The following is a 25678-nucleotide window of genomic DNA, read 5'->3' on the forward strand; positions in this document are numbered from 1 at the left end:
CCTCTTGGAAAGTCATAAACAGGAGAACTTTTTTAATGCACACAAAAAAAAAAAAAAAAAAAAAAAAAAAAAAAAGACTCCCGCCCATGAGCGGTCAGCTGGAATTTGGAAATGAGCTGTGTAATGTGAATAAAGTGAACTGATCAAAAGGGGTCAGGTCTCCAATTTACAATGCTGGATACACAATCATTTGTGGGACATACAAATATATACAGGGACCCCTTTGCATGTGATCTGCTATGGCAACAAGCAGTCACAATAACATACCGAATTATAGCAGGAGCACTACAGCTTGTGTTGTACTGGAACAGATCCTGAAGAATAACATTTTAATCACCTTTCCAATTTAATCTATTAAATTTGCGTCATTCTCTTGGTATTCTTTGTTGAAGGAGCAGCTATAATACTGGGAGCTAGCTGAGCTCATATGGTGAGCCAACAACAAGAGGCATATATGTATAGCCACTAATTAGCCGCTAGCTCCCAGCAGTACATGCTGATCCTGAGCCTACCTAGGTATGCTTTATAGAAAAAAAAATATGTGATACCAAGAGAAATAAGCAAATCACAGGTAAATTGGAAAGTTGTTTAAATTGCATGCTCTGTCTGATCCATGAAAGTTTAATTTGGAATTTGATGTCAATTTAAGACCATTCAATGTAAATTAGAATGAATACTTTAGTACCTCTTTTGTCCTCCCTATTAATCCTTCCTGGCTGATAGCTACAGCTTCCGCTGCTTTACTGGGGTGGAGAAGAGGGATGACGCCTCTGCAAGTATGACAAGAAATCATTAACTGATTCAGGACAGGAATATAACAAACAAAAACATTGATTGCAATGTCCCTTTAAGAGATAAAAAAAAAATTAAAAAAAAAAAGAAGTGCAAAAATAAAATAAATGTACAACTATAAACACATGCATAATTTAAATATTTATCTATGATGTAGCCCTCCTAGGGAACTGGAAGCAACTCATGTCCTTTTAAATCTTGTAGAAATGAATTATGGCTTGTACTACATCCTAGTGTATGAAGTTGCAATTCCCAAATGTGTGTTCTTCCAACTCACCTGCCCCACCTGTAACTGTACCATGGGGCTTAGCTATTTTTAAATACTACAAAGATCAGTGCAACCTAAATATATGTCACTTCCTGGAGGTACAGAAGTGGAAAAAGGCATGGGAAACGGAGACACTGGAAAGTTTACTTCTAGGGATACAGAGAATCACGGGGGGGGGGGGGGGGGAATCTAAAATAACTATTGATTTGAAATAAAATAAAGAAAAACCTATGTAAATAAGAGGCAATATCAGAAATCAATCTCCATAGGGGGTGGGAAAGAGTTCTCAGCCCATTTAAAACAGAATTTATGTTTACCTGATAAATTACTTTCTCCAACGGTGTGTCCGGTCCACGGCGTCATCCTTACTTGTGGGATATTCTCTTCCCCAACAGGAAATGGCAAAGAGCCCAGCAAAGCTGGTCACATGATCCCTCCTAGGCTCCGCCTACCCCAGTCATTCGACCGACGTAAAGGAGGAATATTTGCATAGGAGAAACCATATGATACCGTGGTGACTGTAGTTAAAGAAAATAAATTATCAGACCTGATTAAAAAACCAGGGCGGGCCGTGGACCGGACACACCGTTGGAGAAAGTAATTTATCAGGTAAACATAAATTCTGTTTTCTCCAACATAGGTGTGTCCGGTCCACGGCGTCATCCTTACTTGTGGGAACCAATACCAAAGCTTTAGGACACGGATGAAGGGAGGGAGCAAATCAGGTCACCTAAATGGAAGGCACCACGGCTTGCAAAACCTTTCTCCCAAAAATAGCCTCAGAAGAAGCAAAAGTATCAAACTTGTAAAATTTGGTAAAAGTGTGCAGTGAAGACCAAGTCGCTGCCTTACATATCTGGTCAACAGAAGCCTCGTTCTTGAAGGCCCATGTGGAAGCCACAGCCCTAGTGGAATGAGCTGTGATCCTTTCAGGAGGCTGCCGTCCTGCAGTCTCATAAGCCAATCTGATGATGCTTTTAATCCAAAAAGAGAGAGAGGTAGAAGTTGCTTTTTGACCTCTCCTTTTACCAGAATAAACAACAAACAAGGAAGATGTTTGTCTAAAATCCTTTGTAGCATCTAAATAGAATTTTAGAGCGCGAACAACATCCAAATTGTGCAACAAACGTTCCTTCTTTGAAACTGGATTCGGACACAAAGAAGGCACGACTATCTCCTGGTTAATGTTTTTGTTAGAAACAACTTTCGGAAGAAAACCAGGTTTAGTACGTAAAACCACCTTATCTGCATGGAACACTAGATAAGGAGGAGAACCTGCAGAGCAGATAATTCTGAAACTCTTCTAGCAGAAGAAATTGCAACCAAAAACAAAACTTTCCAAGATAATAACTTAATATCAACGGAATGTAAGGGTTCAAACGGAACCCCCTGAAGAACTGAAAGAACTAAGTTGAGACTCCAAGGAGGAGTCAAAGGTTTGTAAACAGGCTTGATTCTAACCAGAGCCTGAACAAAGGCTTGAACATCTGGCACAGCTGCCAGCTTTTTGTGAAGTAACACAGACAAGGCAGAAATCTGTCCCTTCAAGGAACTTGCAGATAATCCTTTCTCCAATCCTTCTTGAAGAAAGGATAGAATCTTAGGAATTTTTACCTTGTCCCAAGGGAATCCTTTAGATTCACACCAACAAATATATTTTTTCCATATTTTGTGGTAAATTTTTCTAGTTACAGGCTTTCTGGCCTGAACAAGAGTATCAATAACAGAATCTGAGAACCCTCGTTTTGATAAGATCAAGCGTTCAATCTCCAAGCAGTCAGCTGGAGTGAGACCAGATTCGGATGTTCGAACGGACCTTGAACAAGAAGGTCTCGTCTCAAAGGTAGCTTCCATGGTGGAGCCGATGACATATTCACCAGATCTGCATACCAAGTCCTGCGTGGCCACGCAGGAGCTATCAAGATCACCGACGCCCTCTCCTGATTGATCCTGGCTACCAGCCTGGGGATGAGAGGAAACGGCGGGAATACATAAGCTAGTTTGAAGGTCCAAGGTGCTACTAGTGCATCTACTAGAGTCGCCTTGGGATCCCTGGATCTGGACCCGTAGCAAGGAACCTTGAAGTTCTGACGAGAGGCCATCAGATCCATGTCTGGAATGCCCCACAGTTGAGTAATTTGGGCAAAGATTTCCGGATGGAGTTCCCACTCCCCCGGATGTAATGTCTGACGACTCAGAAAATCCGCTTCCCAATTTTCCACTCCTGGAATGTGGATTGCAGACAGGTGGCAGGAGTGAGTCTCCGCCCATTGAATGATTTTGGTCACTTCTTCCATCACCAGGGAACTCCTTGTTCCCCCCTGATGGTTGATGTACGCAACAGTCGTCATGTTGTCTGATTGAAACCGTATGAACTTGGCCTTTGCTAGCTGAGGCCAAGCCTTGAGAGCATTGAATATCGCTCTCAGTTCCAGAATATTTATCGGTAGAAGAGATTCTTCCCGAGACCAAAGACCCTGAGCTTTCAGGGGTCCCCAGACCGCGCCCCAGCCCATCAGACTGGCGTCGGTCGTGACAATGACCCACTCTGGTCTGCGGAAGGTCATCCCTTGTGACAGGTTGTCCAGGGACAGCCACCAACTGAGTGAGTCTCTGGTCCTCTGATTTACTTGTATCGTCGGAGACAAGTCTGTATAGTCCCCATTCCACTGACTGAGCATGCACAGTTGTAATGGTCTTAGATGAATGCGCGCAAAAGGAACTATGTCCATTGCCGCTACCATCAAACCTATTACTTCCATGCACTGCGCTATGGAAGGAAGAGGAACGGAATGAAGTATTTGACAAGAGTTTAGAAGTTTTGTTTTTCTGGCCTCTGTCAGAAAAATCCTCATTTCTAAGGAGTCTATTATTGTTCCCAAGAAGGGAACCCTTGTTGACGGAGATAGAGAACTCTTTTCTACGTTCACTTTCCATCCGTGAGATCTGAGAAAGGCCAGGACTATGTCCGTGTGAGCCTTTGCTTGAGGAAGGGACGACGCTTGAATCAGAATGTCGTCCAAGTAAGGTACTACTGCAATGCCCCTTGGTCTTAGTACCGCTAGAAGGGACCCTAGTACCTTTGTGAAAATCCTTGGAGCAGTGGCTAATCCGAAAGGAAGTGCCACGAACTGGTAATGCTTGTCCAGGAATGCGAACCTTAGGAACCGATGATGTTCCTTGTGGATAGGAATATGTAGATAAGCATCCTTTAAATCCACCGTGGTCATGAATTGACCTTCCTGGATGGAAGGAAGAATTGTTCGAATGGTTTCCATTTTGAACGATGGAACCTTGAGAAACTTGTTTAGGATCTTGAGATCTAAGATTGGTCTGAACGTTCCCTCTTTTTTGGGAACTACGAACAGATTGGAGTAGAACCCCATCCCTTGTTCTCCTAATGGAACAGGATGAATCACTCCCATTTTTAACAGGTCTTCTACACAATGTAAGAATGCCTGTCTCTTTATGTGGTCTGAAGACAATTGAGACCTGTGGAACCTCCCCCTTGGGGGAAGCCCCTTGAATTCCAGAAGATAACCTTGGGAGACTATTTCTAGTGCCCAAGGATCCAGAACATCTCTTGCCCAAGCCTGAGCGAAGAGAGAGAGTCTGCCCCCCACCAGATCCGGTCCCGGATCGGGGGCCAACATTTCATGCTGTCTTGGTAGCAGTGGCAGGTTTCTTGGCCTGCTTTCCCTTGTTCCAGCCTTGCATTGGTCTCCAGGCTGGCTTGGCTTGAGAAGTATTACCCTCTTGCTTAGAGGACGTAGCACTTGGGGCTGGTCCGTTTCTACGAAAGGGACGAAAATTAGGTTTATTTTTGGCCTTGAAAGACCTATCCTGAGGAAGGGCGTGGCCCTTACCCCCAGTGATATCAGAGATAATCTCTTTCAAGTCAGGGCCAAACAGCGTTTTCCCCTTGAAAGGAATGTTAAGCAATTTGTTCTTGGAAGACGCATCCGCTGACCAAGATTTCAACCAAAGCGCTCTGCGCGCCACAATAGCAAACCCAGAATTTTTCGCCGCTAACCTAGCCAATTGCAAAGTGGCGTCTAGGGTGAAAGAATTAGCCAATTTGAGAGCACGGATTCTGTCCATAATCTCCTCATAAGGAGGAGAATCACTATCGATCGCCTTTTCTAGCTCATCGAACCAGAAACACGCGGCTGTAGTGACAGGGACAATGCATGAAATTGGTTGTAGAAGGTAACCTTGCTGAACAAACATCTTTTTAAGCAAACCTTCTAATTTTTTATCCATAGGATCTTTGAAAGCACAACTATCTTCTATGGGTATAGTGGTGCGTTTGTTTAAAGTAGAAACCGCCCCCTCGACCTTGGGGACTGTCTGCCATAAGTCCTTTCTGGGGTCGACCATAGGAAACAATTTTTTAAATATGGGGGGAGGGACGAAAGGTATACCGGGCCTTTCCCATTCTTTATTTACAATGTCCGCCACCCGCTTGGGTATAGGAAAAGCTTCTGGGGGCCCCGGGACCTCTAGGAACTTGTCCATTTTACATAGTTTCTCTGGGATGATCAAATTCTCACAATCATCCAGAGTGGATAACACCTCCTTAAGCAGAGCGCGGAGATGTTCCAACTTAAATTTAAATGTAATCACATCAGGTTCAGCTTGTTGAGAAATTTTCCCTGAATCTGAAATTTCTCCCTCAGACAAAACCTCCCTGGCCCCCTCAGACTGGTGTAGGGGCCCTTCAGAAATATCATCAGCGTCCTCATGCTCTTCAGTATCTAAAACAGAGCAGTCGCGCTTACGCTGATAAGTGGGCATTTTGGCTAAAATGTTTTTGATAGAATTATCCATTACAGCCGTTAATTGTTGCATAGTAAGGAGTATTGGCGCGCTAGATGTACTAGGGGCCTCCTGAGTGGGCAAGACTGGTGTAGACGAAGGAGGGAATGATGCAGTACCATGCTTACTCCCCTCACTTGAGGAATCATCTTGGGCATCATTTTCTGTGTCACATAAATCACATCTATTTAAATGAGAAGGAACCTTGGCTTCCCCACATTCAGAATACAGTCTATCTGGTAGTTCAGACATGTTAAACAGGCATAAACTTGAAAACAAAGTACAAAAAACGTTTTAAAATAAAACCGTTACTGTCACTTTAAATTTTAAACTGAACACACTTTATTACTGCAATTGCGAAAAAGTATGAAGGAATTGTTCAAAATTCACCAAAATTTCACCACAGTGTCTTAAAGCCTTAAAAGTATTGCACACCAAATTTGGAAGCTTTAACCCTTAAAATAACGGAACCGGAGCCGTTTTTATCTTTAACCCCTTTACAGTCCCTGGTATCTGCTTTGCTGAGACCCAACCAAGCCCAAAGGGGAATACGATACCAAATGACGCCTTCAGAAAGTCTTTTCTATGTATCAGAGTCCTCACACATGCGACTGCATGTCATGCTTCTCAAAAACAAGTGCGCAATACCGGCGCGAAAATGAGGCTCTGCCTATGATTAGGGAAAGCCCCTAGAGAATAAGGTGTCCAAAACAGTGCCTGCCGATATTATTTTACAAAATACCCAGATTAAATGATTCCTCAAGGCTAAATATGTTTATATATGAATCGATTTAGCCCAGAAAATGTCTACAGTCTCCAAAAGCCCTTGTGAAGCCCTTATTTACTATCTGTAATAAAAATGGCTTACCGGATCCCATAGGGAAAATGACAGCTTCCAGCATTACATCGTCTTGTTAGAATGTGTCATACCTCAAGCAGCAAAAGTCTGCTCACTGTTCCCCCAACTGAAGTTAATTCCTCTCAACAGTCCTGTGTGGAACAGCCATGGATTTTAGTAACGGTTGCTAAAATCATTTTCCTCTTACAAACAGAAATCTTCATCTCTTTTCTGTTTCAGAGTAAATAGTACATACCAGCACTATTTTAAAATAACAAACTCTTGATTGAATAATAAAAACTACAGTTAAACACTAAAAAACTCTAAGCCATCTCCGTGGAGATGTTGCCTGTACAACGGCAAAGAGAATGACTGGGGTAGGCGGAGCCTAGGAGGGATCATGTGACCAGCTTTGCTGGGCTCTTTGCCATTTCCTGTTGGGGAAGAGAATATCCCACAAGTAAGGATGACGCCGTGGACCGGACACACCTATGTTGGAGAAAAGGGTGTTCCTGCAGCATATTTAAATACAATGAACTTGCCCGAGTACACTATCCCTTTAAAAATTAGATATAATAATAAAGATGTCAAATATTCATGACAGAATGAAAACAACTTAAAAAAATTAAATATGTAGGTAAAAAAAAAAAGTTTTGTAAATGTTCGGAACCCACATGCCCACCTCAGCGGAAACACAGATGAAGACACCGCTATTTTGGCTCCAGAACAGATTCTCTTTATATTCAAGTCCTGGAAACAAGAAATGTGAAAGTTGCAGGCAGTTTGTCTTTAAAGGGACAGTCAACACCAGAATTTGTGTTGTTTTAAAAGATAGATAATCCCTTAATTACTCATTCCCCAGTTTTGCATAACCAACAGTTATAATAATACACGTTTTACCCCTGTGATTACTTTGTATCTAAACCTCTGCAGACTGCCCCTTTCAGTACTTTTGACAGACCTACATTTTAGCCAATCAGCGCTCACTCCTTTAAGTTCACGTGCATGAGCTCAATGTTATCTATATGAAACACATGAACTATCGCCCTCTAGTGGTGAAAAACTGTCAAATGCAGAGGCGGCCTTCAAGGTCTAAGAAATTAGCATATGAACCTCCTAGGTTTAGCTTTCAACTAAGAATACCAAGAGAACAAAGCAAAATTGGTGATAAAACTATATTGGAAAGTTGTTTAAAATTACATGCCCTATTTGAATCATGAAAGGTTTTTTTGGACTTGACTGTCCCTTTAAGACCTGTGCAATTCTCCTACCAATTCTTGAAGTGCACAAGTGGAACATCAGCATAATCTAAAATAAAATGGGCCTGCGTGTGGACAGAATGTATTTACTTCCTTTACAAGGACATCTACAATAAGGGGACCTCTGCAGTCTGTGATAATCAAGGATCTAAATAGTATTGATATGAGAATTGCAATAGACCTCAACACAACCTGCAAAGCAAGTCCCTAACAGTGAAAGACAAAGTAAAAAGATTTCTGATGGAATTCTGCATATAATTACAATGCGGGGCTACAGTTCTTATACAAGATACACATTTAAAATGACATTTCATATGTATGTATTTATATTAAAGTGAAAAACAAATTGGATTTTATTCTTATAGCTATGAGGTTATGTGAACCTTTTTATAATTGTTGGCAATCAACATGTTAACATTCTTAAACATTAACCAAAGTCTACTGAAGAACACAGATAACACACAGGAGCAAAAACACACACACACACAAAAGCAAAAAGCCTGAAACCATGAATAAGCCTACTGTGCAAATACGGAATGAATCCCACTGTTCACTGAAATTCTGGCAATAAGTAGATTTTCAAGGTTGAGTTTTTGCTTAAGTAAAAGACGATTTTCGGACATGTTTCAGCATAGTATTATTACAATATTGCTGCATAAAATTATGTGTTTAACTCCTGCAGAGAGGTTAAGCACATGGTTAAAGCCAGCTCCAGAGAAGCAAAGCAATACTTGGAGCTAGTTGGACACATCTAGTGAGTCAATGAGGCACTTGTGTGCAGCTACTAATCACCAGCTAGTGCATACTGAGCCTATTTTTTTAGGTATGCCTTTAATTTCAGGGTACCATGTGAACAAACAAAGTTTGATAAATGAAGTAAATAGAAAAAAGTCTATCACTGTTTCATGCCTTTTACATCACCTTAAAGGGACACTGAACCCAATTTTTTTCTTTCATGATTCAGATAGAACATACAATTTTAAGCCACTTTCTAATTTATTCCTATTATCAATTTTTCTTCGTTCTCTTGCTATCTTTATTTAAAAAAAGACGACATCTAAGCTTTTTTTATATTCAGAACTCTGGACAGCACTTTTTTATTGGTGGATGAGTTTATCCACCAATCAGCAAGAACAACCCAGGTTGATCACCAAAAATGGGCCGGCATCTAAACTTACTTTCTTGCATTTCAAATAAAGATACCAAGAGAATGAAGAAAATTTGATAATAGTAAGAGTAAAATTAGAAAGTTGCTTAAAATGTCATGCTCTATCTGAATCACGAAAGAAAAAATTTGGGTACAGTGTCCCTTTAACCCTCTGTGTCATCACCAGATAGATTACAATTCCTTGTATCTAAAGCAAACCAAGAGGACACAAATTACATATCAAACTTGCTTCATTCTCTTGGCATCCTTTGCTGAAGAAGCAGCAATGCATTAATGGGAGCTAGCTGAGCACATCAGGTGAGCCAATGACAAAAGGCATATCTGTGCTGTGAACAATCAGCAGCTAGCTCCAAAAGTGCATTGCTGCTCCTAAACCTACATTAGATATGCTTTCAAACAAAGGATACCAAAAGAACAAAGCAAAATAGATAAAAGAAGTAAATTGGAACGTTGTTTAAAATTGCATGTTCTATTTTATTTTTTAGATATATCATATAATTTTATTCAAAAACACCTGTTTGGATAATAATAAAAAAAAAAAAAAAAAGTGTGCCCAAAATGCGGGACAGTTGGAAAATCTGTTAAAAAGTTTGCCTTACCATATAAGTAATTATTTTGCTGCTTAAAATAGACAGTCTACACCAAAATGTTATTGTTTAAAAAGATAGATAACGCCTTTTTCTACCCATTACGCAGTTTTGCACAACCAACATTGCTATATTAATATATTTTATAACATTTAAACCTCTAAATTTCTGCCTTTCTAAGCCACCATAGACAGCCTCTTATCACATGCTTTTTTATTTGCTTTTCACAACAAGATACTGCTAGTTTATGTGGGCCCTATAGATAACATTGTGCTCACGCCCAGAGTTGTTCAGGACACAGAACTAATTGGCTAAAATGCAAGTCAATAGATCATAACTAGCCATGTGTTAAAGGGGCTGTCAGAAGAGACTTAGATACAAGGTAATCACAGAGGTAAAAGTATATTAATATAACCATCTTGGTTATGCAAAAAAACTGTTGAATGGGTAATAAAAGGATTATCTATATTTAAGCAATAACATTTTTGGAGTAGACTGTTCCTTTAAAATTCAGAATTGGCTGCACACACATTGTTTGTATTTATTTATTTTGTCTTTTATAAACAGACGATATTTTGGAACTATCGGTTATGAAACTGTAAATTACATTATGATCAAAGAGTACAAGTTTTTCATCTGCTGCTACGTGAGAATCTTTCTTTCAACTTGCACTTCAACAAAATAAACTCCACGATGGGAACTCTTGTTGTGTGTGCGTAAGTTGAGAAAGCCACACTATTTCTACCGGCAGACGGACGCAAAAGGTCACAAAATTTGATTCTGCTTCCCGTCAGGAAACAGAACAATGCAGAAGGCAACATCTCCTCTCCCCCCCCCCCACCAGCTTTACAGACCTTTTCCCCACCATGAAGGAAAAAGAAAAAAAAAAAACGAAAAAAAAAAAAAACCACACACCTAAGGATATAAGAAGCGTGTGCTTGCGAGAAAATTCACTCTTTCACTACCAAAGGCCTTTGAGACACACACACATTGTTTAGCAATGTTCACTGCGGATTGTTTAATCAATGTAGAAGCTAATTATTTATACCTGTCCCTAACTGGTCACAGAAGTGGACAGTATAACCCACCAAGAGAAAAAAAAAAAAAACTAACAATGTCAAACTTTGGAATGATGAGAAAAGAATCACGAATCATAAGGTGGCAGAATCAAGTATATCTAACGCGTTTTGAGCATGCTCAAATGCACTTCATCAGTGAAATAAAAACAAACACAAAAAACTGTTTAGCAATGCTTACTGCTGATTGCTTGATCAGTCTATAAGCTCATTTATATCTGTACTTAAAAGGGGCAATCTACTTGACAAATGTTATTGTTTAAAAAGATAGATAATTCCTTTATTACCCATTCCCCAGTTTTTCATAACCTACACTGTTATATTAATATACTTTTTACCTCTGTGATTACCTTGCATACAAGCTTCTGCTGACTGCCCCCTTATTTCAGTTCTTTTGACAAGCTTGCATTTTGGCCAATCAGTGCTGACTCAAATAACTCCATTGAAGTGAGTAAAATGTTATGTATACAACACACACGAACTAGCACTGTCTAACTGAAAAACTGTCAAAATGCACTGAGTTAAGGGGTGGCCTTCAACGGTTTAGAAATCAGTTTGAGCCTACCTTGGTTTATCTTTCAAATAAGAATACCAAGAGAACAAAGCAAATTTGATGATAAAAGTAAAATTGGAAAGTTGTTTAAAATTGCATACCCTATCTGAATCATGAAAGTTTAATTTTGTCTTGACGGTCCCTTTAAGTGGCCACAGAAATGAGAAGATAAACCTAGACACAATACCTTTCAAGAGGTATTTCCTTGGACTTCAACACAATGCTAAATTTTGCATAGGAAACAACAGTTTAAAGGTTGATAAAACCTTCATTTTGTAAGTGGATCTTGTGCAATGCAGTGCTTAATTGCGGCTAAACTAAACAATATTTGTGGGTGTGTCTGTGTGAAAAATAAATGTAATGTTCCTTTAAGACTTGTCTACGGACATTGAAGACATGATATGGAAATTCTTGTTGTAAGGAACCCTAATTCACCGGATTTAGCCATATTTAGAGACCAAAAAGTTTGTAAATAGATTCCTATATTTACATCTTGAACTAGAAAACTAAACATCTAAAATTACCATCTTCTAATGCATAGACATTAACAAAGCTGTAATATCGATGCCTTCAAAACTGCACAGTTTCCAAATGAACCCACTACAAAGCCATTATCAGGTACCAAACAGCAACCCCTGCTTTGAGCTCAGCTTGGCAACGGTAGCTCCCCATTCCACTGAGCAATGGAAAGAAATCTGTTTTTTCATCCACTCCAGACAGCTGGTAATAGAGTCAGATTTCAGCCATTTTCCCCTGGGAGAGTCACCGCAGGCTCAGGAGAAGGGGGGACCGGGTATACACACAGTTACTTCTAAAAGTTTAGCTAACCACTGACCCTCCCAAGACAAACCCAGGCTGGTTACTAAATAAGTTCTTTTACATTAGTGGTGCCACTTTATAGGCTTGCGCTTCCACAATCACTGCTCCTATGTTAAGCACAAAATCCTCATTTCGACTGCCTACAACATTCTAATGACCAGAGAGGAGATAGAACACGCAAGTCAGCAGGTCCTCAATGGAAACAGCAACATTTTAAGGACACTGAAATTAAATTTAAACTTTCAAGATTCAGACAGAGTGTGAAATTAAAGAATAACTTGTAAATGTAGTATTATCAAACTTGCTTCATTCTCTAGGTCAGGGCTCGACAAATCCAGGAGCTGGGGAGCCACTGGCTCCTAAATTTTTACCCTGGCTCCAAACTTGTTGCGTTAGTCTCCATATATCTATAGCCAAAAACCACTGTCTGGCTCTTACAAAAGTAAACCTAGGCAGGCTCATACAAGCTCAGGAACATGCATGTGAATTCACCATTCTACGGCAGCAATGCTTAAAACAATCTTTGTAGCAATGATATACACTAATGACAGCGACAGGAAAGTCAAACTTTCATTATTCAGATTCAATTCACTTCCGTTACCAAATTTACTTTGGTCTTTTGGTATCATTTGTTGAAAAGCACATCTAGGTAAGCTCAGGAGCAGCAACACACTACTGGGAGCTAGCTGCTGTTTGGTGGGTACACACATATGCCTTTTGTTCTAGGCTCACTGGACATGTTCAGCTCAGTAGTGCATTGTCGCATCTGGAGCTGACTTTAACTATGCTTTTTATCCCTTTGTAGGGGATTAAAAACAGTTATATGCAAGCAACAGAGCCACAATAAAATGCTCTAAACACAGAGCTGTTTTGCTGTTTTTTTGGCACTTTTATGTACCTTTTAACCCTTTTGTGCAGGAGTTAAAGTGTCTACATCGGAACAACTGTTCCGATGTAAAAAAAATTAAATCTCGAGATTGTGCATATGATCACCAGATTTCAATGATGGGATCGCGTCAGGGGGGCATTCCTATGATGCTAGGCACGCCCTCCAGATGGCAATCCAATCAGGGAAGCGCCAGTGACTTCAGGAAAGCCAAGCGGTTAGGACGTTGTATTTCGTCCTTCGGTGCTAGAGCCCAGCAAAATTCAGACAAAATACAACGTCCTAATGGCGTTAAAATGTTAAGCAAGAAAGGTAAACATTGGATAGTGGGTGTTTTTTTTTTTTAAATAAATATATTAGGGGATAAATAATGTTTAAAAGGGACATAATATTTCACTCTGACTAGTACACAATAAAAGTATCTTTCACCCTTGAATGCAACTATAATACATATGTATATATTATAATGTATTTAGGGGGTTGATTTATCAAGCTACACCGGACAGGGGCGTACATATGTGCCCCTGTCAGCGCAGCTCGCCTCGGGCGGGCTGAACTCTACTGCCGGAAATCAGCAATGCACAAGAGTGCTAATGTGCACTACGTCGCCCCCACTGCCCGCGCACAGCCAATCACGCGTGGGCAGGAGACATCAATCTCCCAGGTCAGACGAGACCAGGGAGATTTAAAGAGGTTAGGGAAGCAGTGGTCTGATGACCGCTGCTTGATAAATACTGACTGCAGGTTTTATTGTGAGAGCCTGCAGTCGTAGAGGGTGGCGAAGTCTTTGATAAATCGACCCCATAAACTGAACATGCTTCTAAAATGTAGGTCTTCTATTAAAAGATTCCTTACGGAAGGTAAACACCTATAAAATGTACTTTTATTATTTCCAGCTCCTTCCAGAGAAGCCAGCAGGCAGATGCCAATCTGTTTCAGTGCCATGTAGTAAATGACAGACCGTTTTAATGGCTCCTAATGTATGCTCCTGAACACTTCATACGACCAGCGGGCTAAATGATTTGTGAATACAAGCGAGTCCACTGGGAATAAATGAAATGTGCATAACCGCATCTCTGTTTTGAAGAGAAGCATGAAATGCGTCTAGTTAGTTATTTCTGTTTCATACCTACATATGCTGTGCAGCCCTATGCACTAGCATTCTAATCCTGAGCCCGCTCAAAGAATCAGCAGTGGCATGTATGGTGCAAATTAAGTGAACACTAATACGCACCATGCTGGCTATCTGAGCAGCTGCAATGCTTGAATGAGGGTGCATTATTGCATACGTGTGTATGCCAATGACATTGATTGCTTTTACTAAGATAAGTATATTGCAAAATTGTTTCTATTCAAAACGGAAATTTACTGATAACCATTTCATACCATTAAATTCATTTACACATAGCTGTAATCCTAGTCATTTAGATTCTGCAAATAAAGGACCCTTTATGTCCCTTTAAAGAAAAAGTAACATATGATATTGTCAATTTCTAATTAAAAAGGGTGATCAATAAAATAGGGCTTATCTTTTTATTCCATAAACATTTGTGTGTGTGACTTACAAATTAACTAAAGTGTTTCATAAATTATTGGCATGTGGCTGTTATTTCCTTCCAAGCACCAAACACATAAACAAAGGCAAATAAAACAGATCTGCACTGCATGGTTATAATTTGTTATCTCTGCCTTTGTTAAAAATTGATTGAATCTTTAATGGAATGCAAGAGGCTTCAAGGCTTAACCGACTCAAGAATTACTGAATGAATACATAAAATAATAGTCACTTCCAGTTGCTTCTTAGGAAAATAGCTTTGATGTGAGTATCTACTTAATGTGTGCTATATCACTCATGATTTATATGTACATTATATCAGTTATCCTTTAAAAATAATGGTGCAATATACCCTGGTGGTTACCAACTGCTATTATCCTGGCACTCTGCAAAAAAAGGCAGTTTCTTTCCCTTTCTCTGCAATAGGTAAATTAGAAAATATACCTGTAGGGATTATGGTTAATTTCTTTATATATGGATTTAGGGGGCGATTTATAAAGCTAAGGCAGACAGGGGTGCACATCTGCACCCCTGTCCACCGCAGCATACCTCTGGCAGTCTGAATTCCCCTGGCGGAATTCAGCATTGCGCTCCCGTGCAATACCGCCCCTACCCGCAAACAGCCAATCACGCGCGGGCAGGAGCTGTCAATCTCTCTGGTCGGAATATACCAGGGAGATTGAAATTCGCCACTTTATAGGTGGCGAAAGGTTAGTAAAGCAGCGGTCTGATGACCGCTGCTTGTTAAATATGGCGTGCAAGTTCTCTTGTGAGAACCTGCAGTCGTATGGGGTCGAAAGGCTTGGGAAGCCTTTGATAAATCGACCCCTTGGAGCTCTATTTTCACTTTTTTTAATTGTGCAGTTTTTTTTTTTTGTTTTTTTTTTTAAAAGAGGTGTAAAGTGCAAAATTGTGATTTCAATTAAAGTTAGGTACTTAAAGTGATGGTTAGTCCTAGCGTGTAACAAACGCTAGGATTTACCATCCCTAAAAATTAACGGTTTCTGTCATTATTTTGTAAACAAAACTATGCTAAACTCACCCTATCCCTAAAGAAAGTAGATTGCTAATACAACGCCTCTGATGTCACATCGCTTTCTCTAATGAGGCGACGTTTGAACTCTAGACCAAAAGCCATGCTAGGATTTCAGTGGACAAGCACTACTATTGGTCTAGAACAGTGTTTCCAAACCGCAGTCCTCAAGTCCCCACAACAGTCCTGTTTTTTTTTATAGCTGAACTAGAGCACAGGTGAAATAATCAGCTGATGGGTGAGAGCGGGTTAGTAACCATGGTTACTGATCATCCGATTACTTCACCTGTGCACTGGTTCAGCTGTAATGAAAACCAGGCCTGTTGGGGGTACTTAAGGACCGCGGTTGGGAAACACTTAGGAGGTGGAAACGTCACCTCATTAAAGAAAGCGCTGTGCCGTGAGGCGCTGTGTTAGCGATCTACTTTCTTTACAGCTCTAGTGGTGTTTAACATTGTTTTTACAAAACGTTGCGAAAAACTAATGTTTATTCTTAGTGATGGTAAATCCTAGTGTTTGCTATACGCTTGGGGTTTACCATCACTTTAAATGACAGCTTTTGTTTTTTTGTTTTCTTTTTGACAGGAAGCACATTTTTGTGTACAGCCTATATTGTGTAATTAATTGCTCTGAGGCAGGCAAAGACAACTCTCACAGCTCTATTGGTGGGCAGATACTCCACCACCCCCCACACAAAAAAGGGGATCTTATTCAGGGCAGGAATGCTTAAAACATATTCTCTTTAGTTCTTAAAGGGACCGTGTACTCCAGAATTTTTAATTGTTAAAAAAAATAAAAAAAATAATAGATGATCCCTTTATTGCCCATTCCCCAGTTTTGCTGTTATATTAATATACTTTTTACCTCTGGGATTACCTTGTAGCTAAATCTCCGGACTTCTCCTCTAATCTCAGTTCTTTTGACAAACATGCATTTTGGCCAATCAGTGCAGACTCATAAATAGCTCCACAGGAGTGAGCACAATGTTACCTATATGGCAATGTCTAGCTGTGAAAAACTGTCAAAAAGAGGTGGCCTTCAAGGACTTAGCATATGAGCCTACCTAGGTTTAGCTTTCAAGAATACCAAGCAAACAAAAGCAATTTTGAAGATAAAACAAAATTGGGAAGTTGTTTAAAATTGCATGCCCTATCTGAATCATGAAAGTTTAATTTTGACTAGACTGTCCCTTTGAGAAATAGCAAATTAAACAACATTTTGCAATTAAAAGGATATCAAAATATGCTTTATTCTAGAATGTAAAGGTTAGTAGATCCTAAGATTGCAAGGATAGGAAGCTACTTGGTTAATGACACTAACAGACTCCTTTTGTATTTAAAATACAGTATTAGGATATATAATTTCTGACAAACTTGGGAGCCAATCCGTGAGCATTCTAACAGGAATCAGAGTGTGTAACACACCAGTTAAATCTCAAAACAACAACATTAAGGGCTCCATTATATCATTCACGGGCAGACATATTCACCCCTGTTCGCCCGACTTCTTCTCTGGCAGGCATCAATTCAAAACCTGCATTTACCATTGCATGCGAACACTCCTGTTCACTCGAGTCCAACCCCGCCCCCTGCCCGCACACAGCTAATCACCAGCAGGCAGGAGCTACCATTCTCCCCGGTCGGATCAAAACCGGGGAAAATAAAAAAAAATCTTCACCTAAGATGTAGAGAACAGGGAAGGGAAGCAGCGGACTGATGATCGTTGCTTGATAAATCTGACTGCAGGTTTGTGCAAACCTGCAGTCAAAGGGGGGAGAAGGATTTGATCAAATCGAGCCCTACTGTATTTGTCCCAAATCCCTTTAAATGAAAGAGCCAGTCTTCAAGCTTCTTATCACCGCCACCAACATGAATATATGTGGCTATACTGTCAGACATGAAAGCAGAAGGAGAAAAAAAAAAAAAAAAAAGTGCTCTCAGCCAATTTCACACAGATAAGGTCCTCATTGGAAAGCAGGTAACAAAGTTATTTTAAGCTGTTGCTCTGAAAACTGTATACAGAATGCCAAATAAACACAAATTATTGCAAAAACGCATATTGATCTAAGATCATACGATTCAAAACAACTTTGAAGCCAAAGGAAGTTATTTTAAACAAATATTAAACTAAAATGTAATTCCCCATACATTGTTTAATTATGGGCTTTAAAAATAAAAGACATGCAGTGTACTTTCATCGGTTTTTTTAGGTTTGCTCATTCTGAAATTTTCCTTAGCAAATTGTACTTTTTACACTCCAGAGAGTGGAGCACATACCGCGTATTTAAGACGTCAGCGATTGCTTGATTAGTGCAGGTCTCCTTTTTCTCCATGCCAAATTTTACACGCCAATGGGGAAGTAATAATTTATATTCAAGAGGCTTTTCAAGGGATCTGTCCCTGGACAGTAAAAAAATGACAACATTGGCGAAACAAATGATCACTATGACAGGGGTGGTCAAATCTGTTTAAAATTTAGGAACCAGTAAGAATATTTGGGAGCCAAACTTAGAAGACAGTGTTATTTGTATATAGATATATGGAGAATAACTCAAATAGTTAGAAGCCATGGTTACAATTCAAGGAGCCAGTGGTTCCCAGGATTGTCAAGTGTTGCTCTGAGAGCTTTTTAAAACATTTATTTTGTTTAATATTATGAATATGTATAAAAATGAAAAAGTCTCTTTAAAAACTATTTTTGAAACAGTTGAGAGTTGTGGCTATATATTTAACTACCAATATTAAAAAAAATAGACATATAGTCATGTTTTCTTTTAGATTAATATGACAGTGAACAAATTAAGCCTTTGAGTGACAATAATTTGCATGTCAGTGGCATCCCATGGGTTAATACATGGAACTCTTTTTTTGGTTGTAGTGTGTACAAATTGTTTTTGCTGCGCTTAAATGTTCTGCCCCATGCGATCAAGATGTTAATTATATAAACAAATCAGACACGCTTAACAAAACACCAGTACAGAGTGTGCACAGAGAAAAGGCTATAGCTGAAGAATTATTTACCCTTTAAAAAGTACCAGTAAAAACAGCAAATAAAAGTCTGCAGCACTGAACAAGAAAGAAAAAAAAAAAAACACAAGAAAACATATTTGTTTGAAAACAGGGTATGTCCTGTAATCTTAGGTCCTATTGCTTTATCAGCTACAGTGAGTAATTCCTGTTAGGGAACCAACTTCCATTTAGGACACTACAAATCTTTTAATTAATGGGTGATGGATGACACTTACAATTTAATTTTTATATTCTGCAAAATTGTAAACTCTTCCTAGTAATTAAATGGCAATTATAATAGAGAAAGTAGTCTGCTCTGTCCCTAACCCCAAGGAGAATAAAAAAAGCTATTGCTTAACTGCCTAGTTTAATCCCCCCATTCTCAGCCCCAAAGTCACACGTGCTCTATTACAGAGCTTGCTACTCAATGTGGCTTTTGTCTACAGGCTGGTGTTTCAACATCCTAGTCTTCAACAGAGAAGAGGGGAGAGAAAAAGAAAAAAAAAGGTCAGCACAAGTCTTCTGTCATTCATAAACCTGAATCAGTCCACAGCCAAAACCATCCCCTCCTCCTACTCTAGAGAAGATTGATGCCACAATAAAAAAAAAAAAAAAAAAATCACCTTCCCCCTCCCTACCACAAAAATAAGGGGCAGCGCCAGGCAAAACTCTTGTCTGTTAACCCCTGCTGGTTTCTACAGCCTCAGGAAGTTTGGAGTTTCAGAAGGGATCTTCATTTCCAGTACTGAACCCCAATTAGAAGTATACTATCATGAGATCAAATACAGTAGACTTATGCATGGGCATTCATATAAAAAATAATTCCAAGATGTGAGGGGAAGTGTGTGTGTGTGTAATATATATATATATATATATATATATATATATATATATATACACACACACACATATATATATACACATACACTTATGTAGCATCACTATACAAATAAACTCTAGGAAGGCCCTGTTCCAAAGAGCTTACAATCTAGGAGTTTACAAAGTCATTAGTAAATATTTTCAAATGTTATCATCAAAATGAAAGTCATACTTAGTGGATCACAAGATAATCCTTCCATTTACCTACAACAAATATTTCTAGTAATTATCAATTTTTTTGTCTCTTTGATATATATTGTATTTGTAAAATGTTAAAGAAATACAAGGAGTTGTTACTTTAAATATTTGTTAACATGAGTTTGTGTTGGCAGAATCACCTTGATTTGCAATTTTCATTTGCAAAGTTGTTAAATGCACTTATGAAACTTTTCTTATTACACTATGCTATTTGTCAGTCAACAGATGACAACTGATAGGAGGGACCTCTTAATCCCCAAGACACACACACAAAATGCATGAGAGTATACCAGCCATGGAGAAAAATAAATTATATATATATATATATATATATATATATATATATATATATATATATATATATATATATATATATATATATATATATATATATATACATACATATACATATACATACATATATATATATACACACACACACACACATACAAAATATATATTTATACACACATTTTTGCAGCCTATATTTTTCTGAATATCCAATTTATTTCAGAGTACTTGCATAGGTAGGATACCCCCAGAAAAAAAAAAAAAATACCCAGTGTTAATCACATTCTCCACTCTCATACCATCTCTTAGGAAACCTCTGAAAGAGCATTTGTTCAGGCTGCCAAGTTAAATCCTCCTTTATCATGTCACAGCTTTGAAAAAGCAGTCGGAACACCAGCTACACTGAGGTCTGTTGAACTAAATAGAGAAAAGCAATTCCTTTGGCACTAAGGAACCATTAAAGCCGTTTGCACATTATGAACTGAAGCAAAAAAATATACACTTTATCCTACCAGACAGTAATGCAGTGTGATTAGCTATAGGTAGCATTTAACACACATTGGATTTACATGTAGTATGATATGCAACACAGTAAGTATATATGCATTATATATTTCTTATAAACAATCCACACTCATGTTTTATTTGGTTAGCTGTAGTAAATGCTATAACATTCTTACACAAAAAATACACACTTTTATATAAAAACAAAGAAAATATATTTGTTTGTGTGCCAAGCCACGTGTGTGTATATGCAGAGACATCAAATGTTTACACCTGCAGTGACATAGGATTAAAAATCATTAAGTATTAAATAAGATCATATGACTAAAAGGAGCAGATCTGTAGGAACTGTGTGCAATCTCATGTACAACACAAACAGACAGCAGAAATCATTAACACATTGCTCAGACACCACACACAAGGGGGGGGGGGTCCACATTGAAATGGAGGAGGGGGGGTAGAAAGCCTAATTTCATAGTTTGGCATCTTGAGTAAACAGACTTCCAGTTAGGACAGGGTTAACTGGATTCAGGCAGAGGTTGCAAGACAATCAAATGGGAGTTTCTAGTGTGTTCACACCACTAAACATCAGTAGGTTTTGTAAATCAAAAAAAAGTTAAAGACCAATGAGTTGGTTTGGTGTCTCCTCTCTATAACTTTTGCAATTTTCTTTCAAGAACTTCAATATTGAGTCTCTAGGTGCTTCTGTCTGGTTTGTGGCTGGGAAAGCAATATCCACACTTTTAGAGGAAAATCAAAACACATTCCCTGAGTGGTTTAAATGAACATTTTTTCCTCTTTAGCTACCTCACACTGTTAAACCACCCTCCCCCTTCACATTGCTCAGAAAGCAGAGTCCCTTTTGAAATCTCTTGGTTTTTTTTTTTACCCAGTGTTAGCTTCCTGGGACAGATGTACAGAAAATAAATCTGCAAGTTAAGGGTCTTGCTGTAATAATGATAACAAATAAACACATGAGAGTTGCTTTAGTTAACACCCCAGACATTAGCCAGTGTGACAGCCTTGCAAAAACACATATTCTTAGTTTCTCAACTCTTATTTATAGCAAAACAAATGACCCCATAGGTGAAAATGACTATTTATACCAGGTATCCCTACAAGACTGTTAGAAGTAGGGGAATGAACCGATGTTATGTGTAATACACAGACAACAAAGCTTACAATCTATACATGCACTATATTTCCAATTAAAGCAATTAATCACAACAACGTGTAATGTGCCAATTAACACCCTGGGTGCCAGAACTATGCAATGAGCTGCAGCCATCTTTGACAGTCAAGGGGTTAACCCCATTACAGCCCTCACTAGAATGCAATTAGCAGGGGTGTCTGGGGATTAATAAGACTAGAATTATAACTTCATTGCTTTATAGCTCCGTGAGAATTTACAGCCATCTGCAATGTAAACACCAAGGCAGGAACCCAACGCGACAGGGTATTTAATGCCTGGACCACAGAACTTGCAATCTACCCTTATGACCAATGCAGGCACCAAGGTAATAAACATACAGTGGTAACTAGCAGACAACAGTGACCTTACCCAGACTCCTATGTCATGCATGATTTCCTTATTGCCTCCTGCCAACCACCGTTCCCTGCAACCACAACCCACAGCAAGGGGAGACACGGCCGTCCCCACCATGCTAACGTGTCCTCCCCGTGGAACCTAACCAGGCACTCTCCATTGTGTAAGGGGATCTCACATTGCAACAAAATAGCAAAAACCCAACAGAGAGCTGAAGAAACCTTAATATAAACTTACCAGCAGCTCACAATGCAGCCAGGCAGCTCAGCAAATCAACAATATCCTCTTTTCTGGGTAGATCTCAGACTTGCACTGCTCTCCCCCTTTATTTCTGCTTCTTTCCGTCCCTTTTTTTTTTAGCCCACAGACAGTGAAAGGGAGCTCAGTGTTAGTGGGTGAGTAAGTGAATCAACTAGCAGAGAGCACAGTAAGTTGAAGTGTCAAATTACATAGCCCTATTCTATTACCATCCTTGGTGGCTGGGAGGAAAACCCGGCCCAGATTTTCCAGCGACTGGAGACCAGCAGTAAAAGAAAAAAAAAAAAAACATGTTTCTTTGCCTGGAGAAAGGATTGCACAAGAGGATTCAGCGTGAAAAGGAAACACGCTGGTGTTTAACAACTGTAAACAAATAGGGGGTGGTCTTTTGTATATGTATTTATATACTTTTATTTAACCATTTGCTTAACATATAATTCTGTTTAGTTAACAAGTGTATGAATAATAAGAATATATTACATGTGTATATATATATATATATATATATATATATATATATATACACACACCCATTCCAGTCATCCACCTGGGTGCTTAAAATACAAAAATACTCCACAGAAGCAGCACTCACAGGGTTTGTGAAAATGTAATAAAATAACCACTTTTGATTTTCACAAATCCTTGAAGAGCTGCCTCTAAGGAATATAGATAGACACACACATATAAATACAATAAAAAAATGTAGTTCAATACACTTATAGACGTGTAGTGACTAGTGTAATTCATCTATCTCTCTATATATATTTATATGTTCTCCAAACAGAGAATATTGACAGTTTAGAAATAATTGATATTAATAATTCTATTCCTTGGATAATGGCAGTTTATTTATTATCATAATTTGTACATTTGTTATTCTGAGTAAGAAAAAAAAATACAATGGCACATGAATATCATAAATATGTAACTGAATGAATAATAGTACATTTAAATTCCAAAGCTAGAGCATTTGGAAAGAGCAACAGAGGCTTCTCTGGGCAGGGCTTATTTATGGAAATTATTCAACTGTAAGAAGGGATCAGAAAAAAAAATATTATTTTATAGACACTTGAATCTAAGCACATTTCCAGGGTCTAATACTGTATATAAACATATTGCACAGTGATTGCAGTATGCATGGTTGTAGCTGCATCTATGTGTAATCCAAATTTACCTAAAGTTTGAGAATTTGCATTGATTTAAAGGGATAGTCTAGGCCAAAATAAACTTTCATGATTCAGATAGAGCATGTTATTTTAAACAATTTTCCAATTTACTTTTATCACCAATTTTGCTTTGTTCTCTTGGTATTCTTAGTTGAAAGCTTAACCTAGGAGGTTCATATGCTAATTTCTTAGACCTTGAAGCCCACCTCTTTCAGATTGCATTTTAACAGTTTTTCACCACTAGAGGGTGTTAGTTCACATATTTCAGTGCTCGTGCCCGAGAAGTTATCTGGGAGCAGGCACTGATTGGCTAGACTGCAAGTCTGTCAAAAGAACTGAAAAAAGGGGCAGTTTGCAGAGGCTTAGATACAAGATAATCACAGAGGTTAAAAGTATATTATTATAACTGTGTTGGTTATGCAAAACTGGGAAATGGGTAATAAAGGGATTATCTATCTTTTAAAACAATAACAATTCTGGTGTAGACTGAGAGAAGGAAATATGTATGTTGAATATTTATTTCCTTTTTTTGTAGGGGGGGGGTTATTCAGTAACTTTCAAAATGTATAGTCACAACTTCATCATGAGTAGACAAAAAAGTAACAGAGCACTAACTATATTTTGTGTAACATTAAAGGGACAGCCAACAGATAATCCCTTAATTACCCATTCCCCAGTTTTGCATAACCAACACTGTTATATAAATACACGTTTTACCTCTGTAATTACCTTGTATCTAGGCTTCTGCAGACTGCCCCCTTATTTCAGTTCTTTTGACAGACTTGCATTTTAGCCAATCAGTGCTCAATCCTGGGTAAATTCATGTGCATGAGCTCAATGTTATCTATATGAAACACATGAACTAACGCCCTCTAGTGATGAAAAACTGTCAAAATGCATTTAGAATAGAGGCGGCCTTCAAGGTCTAAGAAATTAGCATATGAACCTCCTAGGTTTAGCTTTCAACTAAGAATAACAATAGGACAAAGCAAAATTGGTGATAAAAGTAAATTGGAAAGTTGTTTAAAATGACATGCCCTATTTGAATCATAAACGTTTTTTGGACTTGACTGTCCCTTTAAAAGGACATTTAATGCAAATGCTGAATCACTTGAATGAGTGATGCAGCATATATGTATACAGCTGACTAGAATATCTTGTATAAACATCTTTATGTAAAACAGTTCCTCATTAACCACATCCTATTGTAAGGGGATTTTAAGCATCCAATCAAGATGCTTGTCTTAAAACTTGCAAGGGTGCATGCACTTGGTATGTGCAGTCACAGTCACTTTATTTCCTTCCTGATTTTAAAGGGACCTGAAACTCATTTTTTTCTTTCATGATTCAGATAATCAATGCAATTATATACAAGGTTCCGATTTACTTCTATTGTCAAATTGTCTTCATTCTCTTGGTCACTTTTGTTGAAAAACAGGGTCATAAGCTCAGGAGGATGCACGTGTCAGGGAGCACTATATGGCAGCAGTTTCCCCAAAAATGTTATCCATTTGCAAAAGCACTAGATGGTTGAAATATTTCCTGCCATGTAGTGCTCTAGACACACTTACCTAGGTATCTCCAACAAGGAACACAATGGGAACAAAGCAAAGCTGTTAAAGGGACATGAAACCCAAACATTTTCTTTCATGATTTAGAAAGAGTATGCAATTTTAAACAACTTTCTAATTTACTTCTATTATCTAATTTGCTTCATTCTCTTGATATTCTTTGCTGAAAAGCATATCTAGATATGCTTAGTAGCTGCTGATGGGTAGATGCACATAGATGCCTTGTGTGATTGGCTGACACATATGCATTGTTGTTTCTTCAACAAAGGATATCTTAATAATTAATCATAATAATAATATCAAATTATATAATAAATGTCAATTGGAATGTTATTTAAAATTGTATTCTCTATCTGAAACATTAAATATTTTTTTGGGGTTTAGTGTCCCTTTAATAAGAGTACATTATAAACTTTTTAATATTGTATGCTCCGTCTGAATAAAAAACAAACAAACAATTTTTGGGTATCATATCCCTTTGGGACACTGAACCACATTTTTTTCTTTCATGATTCAGATAGAGCAGCGATTTTAAGCAATTTTCTCATTTACTCCTATTATCATTTTTTTTGATCTTCATGTTCAGAATCAATGACACATTAAAG

The 25678-nt window shown here is 38.4% G+C and overlaps 1 protein-coding gene across 7 annotated transcripts in view; it reads right to left on the reverse strand.

The window, feature by feature from the left end:
- Positions 1 to 22501, reverse strand: part of ZMIZ1 (zinc finger MIZ-type containing 1) — a 528960-nt gene extending 506459 nt beyond the window's left edge. For all 7 annotated transcript variants that reach the window (XM_053692110.1, XM_053692111.1, XM_053692112.1 and 4 more), the window contains exon 1: positions 22316 to 22501. The gene's annotated coding sequence lies outside the window, so the exon portion shown is untranslated. The remainder of the gene's footprint in view (positions 1 to 22315) is intronic.
- Positions 22502 to 25678: the final 3177 nt, after the last annotated feature.

This window comes from Bombina bombina, chromosome 9 (assembly GCF_027579735.1).
Source record: "Bombina bombina isolate aBomBom1 chromosome 9, aBomBom1.pri, whole genome shotgun sequence".
Lineage (NCBI taxonomy): Eukaryota > Metazoa > Chordata > Amphibia > Anura > Bombinatoridae > Bombina > Bombina bombina.